The sequence below is a fragment of the Alligator mississippiensis genome, chromosome 2 (genome assembly GCF_030867095.1).
Source record: "Alligator mississippiensis isolate rAllMis1 chromosome 2, rAllMis1, whole genome shotgun sequence".
Lineage (NCBI taxonomy): Eukaryota > Metazoa > Chordata > Crocodylia > Alligatoridae > Alligator > Alligator mississippiensis.
The window spans coordinates 139,194,218-139,207,297 of NC_081825.1; the positions used below are offsets into that span (position 1 = coordinate 139,194,218).

General features: G+C 40.6%; 1 long non-coding RNA gene across 1 annotated transcript in view; it reads left to right on the forward strand.

The window, feature by feature from the left end:
• The window catches only part of LOC132248363 (uncharacterized), a 148,552-nt gene extending 135,523 nt beyond the window's left edge, over window positions 1-13,029 (forward strand). The window contains exons 4-5 of the long non-coding RNA XR_009459541.1: window positions 8,405-8,478; window positions 12,989-13,029. This is a non-coding gene — a long non-coding RNA (uncharacterized LOC132248363). The remainder of the gene's footprint in view (window positions 1-8,404; window positions 8,479-12,988) is intronic.
• The last annotated feature ends 51 nt before the right edge of the window (window positions 13,030-13,080 follow it).

Below are 13,080 nucleotides of genomic sequence, written 5' to 3' on the forward strand. Positions count from 1 at the left end.
TGTTTTACAAGTAACTTAGGCAGGTAGAAGCCTTGGCAATCAAGGGAATTCAGCCTCCTAAGTGCAAAAGTCACTTAGGAAAACAAGAATTTGACTCCTAAGTCACTTATAAACTTTTCCAAAATTAACCTGTTGTTTCTGCATGTTCATTTGTGGTGATTTCATCCATCTTGCAGTACTGAAAGCTAATTCCATAAGCAAATAGTTTTCTTCTTGTTTAATACTTATTCCATGTTAAAATATTAATTAAACCCACGCTATGTTAGCATTTCATGTTTTATTGAAAACACTTTTTAAAAAAAGATTTATCATTTCAATAACTAGCTATGTCTCAAGTGATCAAAGGACTGGAAACATACAGGGACATCCCACTTTCCATTTGGTTAATGGAGTTCATGAGGGCTAGTGTACAAATTAACTGAAAACATTTGAGATTAAGACCTGGTTCAGTTACTGCTTTGTGAAGTGGCCTGAATCCCCAGAGCCTCAGCCTATTGGTCTTTTAAATTATGTTTAATTTTGTCATAAACATGGTCAAAATATAAACATGGAAAGAGTCGCCTTTGTAATTATGGTGTGATGACATAAATTCTCTTGCAGGGGAAAAAGCAAGAGCAAGGTTAACATTGTATTGACCCCTGAGCTGTTGCCTGTGCTTGAAGATGTTGATCCTATGGGGAAGAAAAGCTCTGAATGCAGGATGCTAATATAAGTGACTTGAAGCAGAATCTTGGGAAGCACACTTTTATCTAATGCATTCCCTTCTTCCATCTTCCAGAGTTTTTCTGGAAACCAAAATATGCCTGGTAAACCTTCCTTAATATATCTATATGTTTGGGAATTGGAAAGATTCTAGGTATTCCAAGCCTGTCGAGTCATTTAGAAAATTTTAGGAATCCACTTGAGAAATATGGCTGGATCTAGTCCTTTTAATTTCATCCCATTTCAGTGAACTTAGTAAATGCAAGTACAAACATGTCTGCATTTTGCAAGACATTCCATGATTACGTTACCCAGAAATTAGCACAGTAATTCTCTCTTTCTTCAGTGGCTCCTTGTTTCTGCATGAGAAAAATAATACCACCTTTCTGAGCATTCTGGCCAGTATTTTTCTGGAGAGAGTAGTAATAGCTTCAGTGTACTGTCTTTCATCCTGAAAGTTCCCAGTGAAGTACCACATAGTACACACTAATAGAAATCACTTCTGTACCACCAAAATGTAGTGGAGCATAACAACTATTTAGCTTAATAGCACAATGACATATAGCATAAGGAGTCTTATTCCTGCAAGAATACAGATAAGAGAAGACTTTTCAGTTAGGAAATTTCAAAGGAAACCATAATCAAGAACAAATCCATCACTTCAGTATGGTTAACATGTGTATGTAATTTAGGACCATCATCTTCCTCAGTTTAAATCTGAGATGGCTCTATTGAAGCCAAGGGAGGTGCTCTTGATTTATCCATTGCAACTTATGGCAGAATCGGGCCTAAAATAATTTCCTAGATTGTTCTGACTTTTGGCTGCAAATTCTTGTTCTTCTAAAGGTTCTAGGTCTGTGTAAATATCCTCTTCCCTCTATGGTTTCTTGTGCACAGATTCAGAGTAAGGGGAAAATTCATGACATTAGAGTCCTGCAGGAATAGATAATAAGAAGTGATAATGTGCTTCTATAGAAATTAACATTTCTCTTTTTTATGGCACAGGGAGACAGCTAGCCTCACTGGACTGGCAGGGAGATCAGCACCTAGCAGGAGAATTGCAGGCTTGGTCGAAAGGAGCTGTAGTTATAGCAACAGCTTGCTAGGCCGTGGGTTTAGAGCTTTTGTACTGGTATGTTTGAGTTGGTGGCCACTGCTACTGCCATGGCCATCTGTTGTGTTCCTTGTGGAGCAGGCCCTGTGAGTAGGTGGGTTTATAAACTTTGTGTAGGAGGTTACCTACAGTCAGGCAGCATCTCTCATTATGAGATAAACATGGCTTTTGGTGCCTCCTAGAATAACTTCAGTCATGCCACAGCCCATCTGAGTGGGGCTCTGCCATCCTAGACAGCAATTCTGGACTTTGTAAGTAAGTCCCTTATGTACCTGAGAGGATATTATATATGGCGTGGTGCTCCCTAAATTGGACAGCATTTCTCCAAAACAGTGAGGCTGGTATGCTAAAAAAATGCCTAGGGGAATTTGGCACTCAATTTCCATTGATTTTCAATGGGACTTGGGCACTTAACTGTGTCATATTTTTTGAAAAATCTCATCCTGTAAGACTAGTAAATTTCATGTCTCAGGAAGACCAAAGCTCTCATCCAACAAAAAAGATGTTCTTTAGTTTAAGCACATGCTTAATTGATTTGCTGGATGAGGGCCCAAATGGGCTGTCTGGCCCTGACAGTGCAGCTAAGAAAATGCTGCAAGTCAGATAATCTATTTTAAAAGACCATTTCCTAGTGGTTTTGTTTTCTTCCCTCTGTCAACTTTTTCCTTTTTATTACTTAAAAAATTGAATAAGTTATTCTCCTTCGGCTTTCCATCTGCATCATTTTTACCCTGACACATGGCAGCACTGTCTGCAAAGGAAAGGGTTGAAAGTTGTACTTGTGATATGCAGGTCTAGAGCATCACCTGCCTTCCTAATAAACTATTTCACTTTTGCATGTCTCATCAGCACTGTAAATATAGAACACTTCTCTGCAGCTTAACCTGCCATCTGGGACTGAATTCCAGTAACAACCCACCATAAGGAATAAGCAATGAATAAATGTGAGTCATTTTTGTTGTTAAGAAATATGGCTTTGCAAGTTCCTGTTATAAATCTAGATTTTTTCCTTTTTTCTGAATTAGGAATCTGCCAAATTACCAAGAAACAATTAGGGTGGTCAGCAAACAGAGCTGTTCTCTGTATGGCATAGTGAAATATCTGATAATTGAGGACACTGCTGCCTAGAAAAACTTTTTTGTTTGCTTGTTTATTTTATTAACATGGAAAGTAGGAGATAAGAGCACACACAAGCTGTCATTAGAGCTATGCAGAGATAGTAAAATGGCCTCTAACTGTGTTAAGCCCAGCATACAAAAGTATCACCATAACAATGACAGAAAAAATGATGCAGAGCTCTTCACATCTTTGAAATGTCTTATAAACATTAAGCACTTAATAGTTTTTCTAGAACTCACAATCAGTGTGGATAGAAGGAAATGGCTGGGTCCTACATGGGCTAAAAATGAGGAAGCCCCACTGACTAAGTGGAGTAATCTATGTTACTCACATATGTAAATATTAGCAAATCTGTTTTTAATGCAGGAAAAAGAGGCAGAGGAAGTTGTTAAGCAGAATGTGTTTTGATGACTTGCATATCAAGGTGTAAGCAAGTCACAGGGCATGCAAAAGCTGCAGAGCTAAATCTAACAGGCCCTTTGTGAGAATTTTGCTATGAAGTACCATACTGATGCTTATCAGTTTGAATCCATGGTGAAAAGGTACATATAAGTACATACAAGGTATTCCCAAGCACCAATCACAGGCCACATCACAGGTACATGCATACCAACTGCCACTGTCTGTAAGCCCACTGCATACACAAAAATGTACCAACATGTTCTATATAACAATGAGGAGCAGGGATTTGCTGATAAAAAATTCTCTCTGGCCAAGGCATGCAGTTTTTTGTGTTTTTTTTTTCAAAAGTAAGCTCTATTGTCCCTAATTACTAGCTTGCAGATACCATCTCCAAGGAGAGTTTAGTTTTGTGCAAAGAATGCCAACAGTGATTCTAATCATTATCTGTGCTGGTTTGTCTCAGTACATTTACCAATGGACAAATGATTGTATCACCAATCATCCTTCTTCTATGTAGGCAACTGAATTTCTACATTTTTGGTTGCTCCCAGTCTTGTCCAACTTAAGCGAGCAGCTTAGAAAACTTAAAAGCTTTGCATCCCATTATCAGATTCTTGTGACACCCTGACCCTCAACATATATGTTTGTCATTAACATTTAAAATACTGTATACTAGTAGTGCTCAATCTTTTTGTCCAGAAGGCCAAATGGGCAGTGCCCATCTGTCCATGGGCCAAATCCAAATTGTGGTCTGGATCTGGTACCTAGGACAGGTGCAGTGGTACACCATCCAGCCATATGGAAGGAGGCAGGAGGGAGGGAAGGCAGCCTAGTCCTAACCCAGCTGTGTAGGGGAAGGGGGCTTGGTTTGGCCCCATCCTCACCCTGTGGGGTGGGAATGGCCTGGCCACATTGGGGGAAGGGGCCATGGCCCAGCCCTGATCTAGACATGCAGGGGAAAAGGGAGCATACCCTGGCTTTCATCTGGCTGCCCTAGGTTTGGGAATTTGGCAGCGATGGAGGGTGATACTATTAAGTGCCATTGCCCCCTTTTCCCCCTACCAAATATCTTGACCCATGGGGAGCCCTGTGGGCTAGGTGCCATGGTTTTGGGGGCTGAGCACCCTTGCTGTATATGAAAAGCCTAGGTGACCTTTGTGACATAGACTAAGTCCTCCTGGACATGCAGAGTATCGCAGAAATGTTTTATTTCGTGAAACAATGGGTGAGGTCAGCAAGAACTTCTGGCTGGCAGAACAGGAGCAGGCCAGCCACAAAGGCATCAGCAAACTTTTATGTCTGTAGTGTAAATAATTGGAAATAATAAAGGGTTGTTTCCATATTACAAGCCTAAAGATATTATATGGTACCCAAAGTAGAAGGTGTAGCATGCTGGAGGACCCAGTAAAAGAGAGAACATGGAAATAGTTGTTATAGAGCCTGTGACAAGTAACTTGAGCTGTATATGAAAGCCATGCACAGATTAATTAGAGGAGGAAAAGTTGGCTCTTCTCTTGACAGTTGGAGGCAATAAATGTTTGTAAAGATTACTATACAGAGGAGGAAAGAGGGAAAGAAGAAAACCTTGCAGAAGTAATGGGAATGTTTGAAGATCATTATGTTGCTTGAAAAAAAAATAGTTATGAGAAATATAAGTTTGGGATGAGAACATAAAGAAAACAGTGGAAGAGTTTGTTACAGAGTTAAAACTAACAAGTCAGTTCTGTGGATATGGAATACTCACTGCATGGAATACACATACAATTAATGTGACTGAATTTACTCTGGCTCAATTTGAGCCAGAGTAAACTAATCCCAACATCACCATCTACACATGCATTTAAGTGCAGTAATTTACTGCAGTGTAGGATAGTACCTGTGTCTGATGGGACTGTCCTATGCTGGAATAAATTAATTTACTGCACACTAATTGCAACTCATTTGTAGACAGTGATGCTTTACTGCATATTAAATTAGTCTAATGTGCAGTAAAGAGCATGTATAGGTGCACCTACAGACTTTCTTATTAAAGACCAGGTAGTCTTTGGATGTTATCATAAACAAGTCTGTGAGTGATTACAGAGAGAGAGGGACCTGACAAAAAAAAAAAATAGCAATATATATATGCCAAACTTCAGAACAAGCAGAAACATACATAAAAAGCCTAGAGACAGGCATACACTAAATGACTGTCAGTGCCATCACTAAACCAGAAGAAGAAAAAGTCCACCAAGATTAGGCTGGGGCAGTGCAGTCACATGGGAAGCAATAAGCAATGTAAGCATTGTGGTGATCAGCATGAATACTGAAAATGCCCAGTATTTGGGCAAAAATGTAGAAGCTGTAATAAATCGAACCATTGTGTAAAAAAATGCAGACAAACTAAAAACATATATACAGTAAGTACAGAAACAGATTCAGGTGAGAATGAGAGCTGTTCCTAAGCAGGATTCAAGAAGAACTCCAAAGTACAAAAAGATTGGTTGATTAAAATGAAGACATGTGGTAATTGTGCTACCTCCAAGAACAAGATAGATACTGGGGAACAAGTAAGTTAAGTCACAGAAACTGAAATAGAGAGGCACAAAGGGCCTCATAGAAATCAGAGCGTCTATGAAAGACTATAATACAGAAACCATTCCAATGTTAAGAGGTTGCACCATTACACTGAGCTATAAAGATAAAACAACAGAACAAGAGTTTGTGGTGGTACACAAAAAAGCAACCTGTTTGGGGCTTGTACAAACATGAGGTATTTGTTCTCATTAAGAGGATGTATACCAGTGGCAGGCAAAATATGGCCTGCAGGCCAGATCTGGCCTGCCAGACCATTCTATCTGGCCCCTAGGTCCCCTAAAAAAAATTAGTAAATTAATATTTGTTTGCTCCTGGCTGCCTGTTAAAGCTGACAGGAATCAAGAGCAGTAGGACCCAGGGGGAGCCCTCCGGAGAACTGAGCAGCCCAGCCCCACCCAGCCCCGCCCCACCCCTCACTCTCTTCCTGCCCCCCTACTCCATGGCTTCCAGCTGCATTGCTGGACTGGGGAGCATGGGGTCATGCTGGGGTGTGTGTGTGTGTGTGTGTGTGTGTGTGTGTGTGTGTGTGTGTGTGTGTGTGTGTGTATGTATGCAGGTAGGGGCAGAGTGTGTGTGTATAGGCAGGGGCAGTGTATATGTGTGTGTTCATAGGGTGAGTCCCACATGCACCCCCCCACAATACACGTGCACCCACGCCCCCCTCACACTGCCATGCAGACCTCCACACCCTCTCTCACACCTTGGCCCCCTTCCCCCAACACCCCACAGCCCCCCACAAACCTATATGCACCCCCCATGATATATAAGAGTATGACTTCATTTTAAGTTAGTGTGCAATCACCTCTATGTACACTACACAAATACATGTAAATCAGGACAAAATATTTTTTTAAATCAAATTAATGAATGCTGTAGATGTTTGCTTTTTACAATATAATTTGATATTTTTCTCGTTCTGAGATGGCAAAACCCTTTATTAAAGGAGTACTTCCAGGAACAAGGGGAGTGACTTTGGGTGGCAAAGGTCAGGGATTAGGGGGTGGGACTTCCAGTCACAAGATGGCGATCAGGGGGTGGGGCACCTGTCAAGGGGCAGGGCTACCCATGCAGCCCTCAACAGCTTGCCAAAACTCAGTAAGCGGGCTTCTGCCCAAAATAATTGTCCAACCCTAGTGTATACCATAGATTGAAAGATGGCACTGAACCAAATTTGAAGGCACTAATAACATCATATGAAGATGTATTCACAGGAAACTGGTGCTTCCCAGTGACATAAAATATGCTTATGATAAAGAATCAGTGATTTGTATCACATGAGAAGTCCAATATGCCTTTAGAAAAAGGCTAAAAGAAGAGCTGTAAAACAGGGCAGCAGACAATATCATTAAGAGAACTGAAGAACCAACAGATGGGGTCAATTCCCTGGTAAGTACATAAACATGTAACATACTGTATAATATACACAATTTCATGTAAGTCAGGGTGCTAATTCCAACACATTTTTCCCTAAGATTGATATTCATAATTGTGAAGTTCCATCTCTCAATCTGCTAATCAGTTTTTGATATCTGCAGATGAGCTACATTTTTTTTCTTTTCTTGCCATCTGAGGAAGTTTGCCTGAGGGCAGATACAATTTAAACTCTGGCTATTTCTGTTTGATTTTTTTTCATCTGTCTTTATTTCAGATGGGTAGCTACCATAGGAACATATACAAAGCTGTCTCTAAAGGAAATGATAAACAAAAATACTGAATACCTTTATCGGACTTTCTCTTCCTAGTACTCTGTAAACTTGTGTCACTGCTCTGTATACTGAACATTCATTTCTTTTCCTGTCTGCAAAAATGCATTTTTCTTTCCTTACTAGAACAGCATTTGTTAATTCTTCTTCTTTGTACAAGTCTATATGCTGATAATGAAATAGGTGAGGGAGAAGTAAAGCAGGTCTATTTGATGGGTTAATAAACACTATGGTTGTCCATATACTGGCTTCAACTCATTTTGCTGCAAGCAGCAGTCTTGGCATGAGTTTTTGAAATAACACTTTCCTAAGTAAATGACATATGGCCCTAAGTAAATGAGTTGAGAGAGAACTATTAGTACTTCTAATATCACTGATACCACTTGCACTTCTTCTACTGCAGCTAATTAATTAGGAGGAGGAGGAAGAAAGAAAAAGAAGAATCAGAAAGAAAGAAAAAATGAAAGGCAGAAGAAAGGAGGAAGAAAGAAGAGGGAAAAGAGAAATGAAGAAAATTAATAATAAAATAATAATACTAAAGATATGGGTCAGAACATTATAAAGAGTTATTCTAGATTAATGCTAACAGGAAGCAGTTAACATTCAACTGTGATCCAGAACGATCCATCACAATAGCTTAGTGCCTGTTGCCCTGGCTCCCATTATGAAAGATGGAGGATACATAAGGCTTTCTCTGTCAGGGTTCAATCTCATGCAATACTGTTCTCCTTTTTATTTGCCTGTCAGTGCCTATGCCACTTAATGGATTTTTTGTTTTTCTTGCTAGTGTGCGCTGAAGTATTTGGAGTTCCTTGAAGAGAGAAGGCAGGGTGAACATGGTGTCTCGCTACAGATCCAGAGGTGTGTGTTTGAGTCTTTCTCTGGACTTCTGCTGAAAGCTGCCTTCAGTGGACCCTCCTGTAAATAGACACCAGGCCCGTCAGGTGGCTGCATCAAAGGCAGCTGGATGAAATTTATATTGTTCACTTGCATGTTGCTGGATGCAGAAACTTATCCACAGTAGCCTCATAGGTCAGCTATGCTTGGGTGGTCTTTTGACCAGTTAGTTTTTTACTTATTTGTTACCACGTGTTTATATGCTGGTGATATTTTTATGATCAGAATGGGGGATCTACAGATAGGCGCCTACTGCTTTTGAAAACTATTTTTCTTCAGGCATCAAAAGATACGTATAGGCGTCCTCACTTCATGGGCCTTAGTAAGAATATTTGACAAGCACAGTTTATTGTATAGCTTATGACTTTACATGAACATATTTTACTCATTTACTCAGACCAGGATTTCTAAAAATGGATGACTCAGGTTGGGTTCTTATGATTGTCCAGCACTTAGTCCCTAAAACTGGCACCAGATTTTCTAAAGCCCTCAGCTCCTGGTTAGACATCTCTGTCAACTGGCAAAATTTTCACAAGGCCTCAGCACCCAGCAGTTCTTATTATCCTAACAGAATTTCCAACGAGAGCCCCTGGTCGTATTGAGACGAGCAGGAGTTTGCGCTTGTAGTAGCACAAATAGAAGCAACAGAAATGGGTGCCACTACTTTGTGCCTCAGCGCATGCCCTTGCATGTGCATGCTGTTGCAGAACAGATTGTCCTGCCGTGGGCAAACTGCCATTGCCCAGCTCCAGCTGAGACATAAATGGAGCATCGAGATGTTCTGGCTGGCAGCCAGAGCATCTCACTGGAGGACCAAGCTTCTGTTTGTTCTGGCACATGCTATTTTACCATACTCTGTGCCACTTTTTTCCCTGGCGCTTTCCTTGGCTACTGGGAAATCCAGGTAGCAAATTTTTAACGTTCCATGCATGTGGTTTGTGGCACTACAAACTACACAACCCTGCTCACCTGAACGTGGCCCCTGGATGTTCATTTGATTCAAGAATCCATTGGCCTTTTACATGGATACATGGGAGCAGAGCCTAGCTTTAGGTTCCTGTTTTTGAGAATCTCAGTTTCAGTGAATCTCAGCTTCAGTTTCAATTTAGACAAAGGATGAATTTGTGCATAGAAATGGAAGAACACACAAAATCTGTACGTGCAATCTTAACAGCCTGTTTGGAAAAAGAAAATGCCAAGTGCCTAGTATTTCTCTTAGGGAAAGGATTTCAGTCATCCCTGCAGCTTTGCAAGCTACATCATTATCAACACATGAATACAGGTAGGAGTAGAGGGGTTCATAAATGACAGCAAAACCAAGAGTAAAATATGAAGCCAATTAGCCAGGGAGCAGTCTGTGACAGAATCCACAGCATGCTTCTTTAAATCCACAAAGGTCCACACCAGATTTACTGATTTTCATTTTCCTATCTCCAGCTACTGTTTATTGGGTTCTGCAATTTTTCTGCTGCTCATTTATTTTCCTGCTCAGGAGGTGCATCTACATATACCTCTTTTAAGTGGGCTTAGCCTAAAACTGCCTTTTTTAAGGTGTATTAGGGGTACATACTATATGTGTGCACCCTTAATGCACCTTAAAAATGGCAATTGAAGGCTGTCAGCCTAAATTTGATACCTGCATAAAGTATGTCTTTACACAATGGACACACACTGTTAATAAGCATTAGCACATATGCACATGTGCTAATGTGACTTAGCTATTTGCATCTAAATGTATTGTGCCTTAATGGGCATTAGCACATCCATGTATAGATGTGTACCTAAATTGCCTTAATGCACCTTAAGCAAAAGTGCAGTAAGTTTAGGTGTGCATAAATACATGTGTAGACAAGCCCAGGAATTAGCAAAACACAGCCAGAAGATGGGGGAAGGGAGAAGAGGCAAGGTGTGTATATAGGTCTTTCTTCATCTTCAGGTATCATTTTGATATGAGGTAGAAGGGAGAGCAACAGCAGGGATTATCTGAAACCTCGGTCTGGACATCCTCTAGGACCTTCTGTACTCTTCAGAGCACACATCTCACCCTTTGTCAGGAAGAGCCAGATGAAATTTTGCAGCTGAAACTTTTTTTTTTTTTAATGAAAAATTTAGATTCAGTGACATGAAAACACTTCAACAACATGCATCAGTTTCACCAAATTGTTCACATTTAGAAAAAAAAGGGGGGAATTACCCACAAAGCTGGAACACTTGACTTTGACTGTTTCAGAGCACAATGCTTCATTTTTAGTTAAACAAGACATGTTTGGACCCATTTTAAGAAAAAATTATTTGGGCATTTTTTTTTTAAATGTTTAGTTCTGGGTTGACCAAGAATTATTTTTCCTTTTCTTTTCTTTAAATGCCCAGGAAACCAAAAATAAAATCATGCATAATTCTGTTTGGTAAATCTCTGTGGCCCTATTTAGGTTGGGGACCTCAGGGAAGGTGATGAATGATGAGGGTGAATGGGAATAATGAATCTGATTTATGCGGTCCATGTAACAGCATCAAACATGGATGTCAAACAACCCATCCCCAATGGCCCATGGGCTGGATCTAGACCCAGCACTGGCAGCAGGGTGAGTGGTGGTAATGGTGCAGCAGTTAATACACCTGTCACTCAGTACTCCTGTTACTGACCTCCATACAAAGGATTTCAGTCTTTAGCCCTGCTGCTACTCATCACACCCCTGAATTCCCAGCCCCTTCAGGAGCTACATGGGCCATGTGAAACAGCTCTGCAGCACATATCTGGCCCACAGGCCATATCTTTAAGACCTCTTGTTTAGAACAATGTAGTATCTACATAATTTGGTACCATGACTAGTAGCTTTGAAGGTGCATGTGGGACAGGAGAAGGGCAAGAAGGGGCTAAGGAAGGAACAGGATGGGAGCAGTGAAAAGAAAATGTGGCAGGGAAGAATAGGGCCAATTCAAGAAGGAACAGAACCAAATACAGCCTCTTGGATTAATCTCTTTGGGAGAGGAGCACAAACAGCCTAAGAAAATGAACCAGCTTCCAATAATATTTCTAAAATAGTGACCATGAGAAGCAGGAGAAAGGAAGAAGGGGAGTGTGTGTGTGTGATATTACATATCTTCTTGCCCTATCAGCTAGGAGAGAAGAGGGAGACAGAACAGGCAGACAGATGCCAGGAGAAAGCTACAAACATGGTGTAAACCACAAAAAGCTACAAACATGGTGTAAACCACAAAAACTACATGGCAAAGGAGTTCTGTGTCTGTTGTAAACTAGCACAGCATTTCTCATGTGTCATGATCATGAAGCATGTCACAAGTGGTATTTGGAGGGTGTCTCGGTGGAGTAAAATGTTTATTACAATCTACAAGAAAATGTACAACAAAATAAAGTTCCCAAAATAACTTTGGAGTAGCCTACACCTTTACAGTTAGTGATATATAGTAGCTGTAATTGTGATACTTGTAAGTGTGGCAGCTGTTACCTAATCATTTATGGATCCTGCATGAGAGCTGGTTTTTGAGAGAATTTCTGCATAGCTACATTGAGTTGCTGTGTACATATCTTAATTTCATTCAGGAGCAAGACTGTTAGAAAACTAGGAACTGGGTAATTCACTGCCTCTTGATTCATAAACTGATAGTAATATAACATAGGACATTAAGAAACAATGCCAAGCTATTAAACTGTGAAGCTGTTATTTCTGTGGCTCCAGCCCAATGTTACACACCTGTTTTGCCAAAGATGTCTCAAAAGGACTCCACCAAGAGTAGAAGGTCAATTGTCAGGGGCTGTTTGTAAGGAAAGTTTTGGACTCAGACACATGCTCTGAGAAAAAATGTATGGGGCTGCTGGACCTTCCTCCACATCTTTCAGGTCTCTGCAGGTGAACTTCTCCCACTGGCTTGCTCTTCTTCTTCCCACATAGCCCTCTCCTTCCAAGTCAGGGTGATGAAATCTGCATCAGGACAGAGCTTGTAAAATCTGGAAATGGCAAGACAGGTTTTCCAGCATATTTGAGTACCTAACACACTTGAGATGCTTTTGAAAATACCAGCCTGTCTCATCAGCTTTGGAGGAAGCTGTTCAGTTTTCAGCCTTTTTGAATAAAGGATACTAATTTAGGAGCCCAAATAAGGATGTAGGGCTAGGATTTTCAAAAGCCCCGAGTCCAGGCTTCTATTGCCTCCCTGAGGAACCTGAGATTACCACCAAGAAACAAATCTTGTCCTCTGTGTGCACCCAAGCCCAGCAGTTAGATTGAGTAGATGTCTTAGACATGTCCTGGAGAGGACTTGTTTCTCAGCAGTTATTTTCGGCTTGGCAAGGAGGCATCAGAAACCACAGCTGGTTAAGAAAAGAAATTCTCGCAAAAGCCACTGGAACTGTGTCAGTTATTTAGACACCTTTGACAATCCTAGTACTATGAACTTAACTTTAAACTTTGAATTTTTTTAAAGCTTGACTTGCATTCTTATTTGTCTGTTACAGAAGCTTCACAGGGTTCATTGGGGAGCTGCTGTGAAAAGTAAGGTATTTTTTTCCTTTTATACTGTATTGTACTGTAAATCCACAAACTAAAC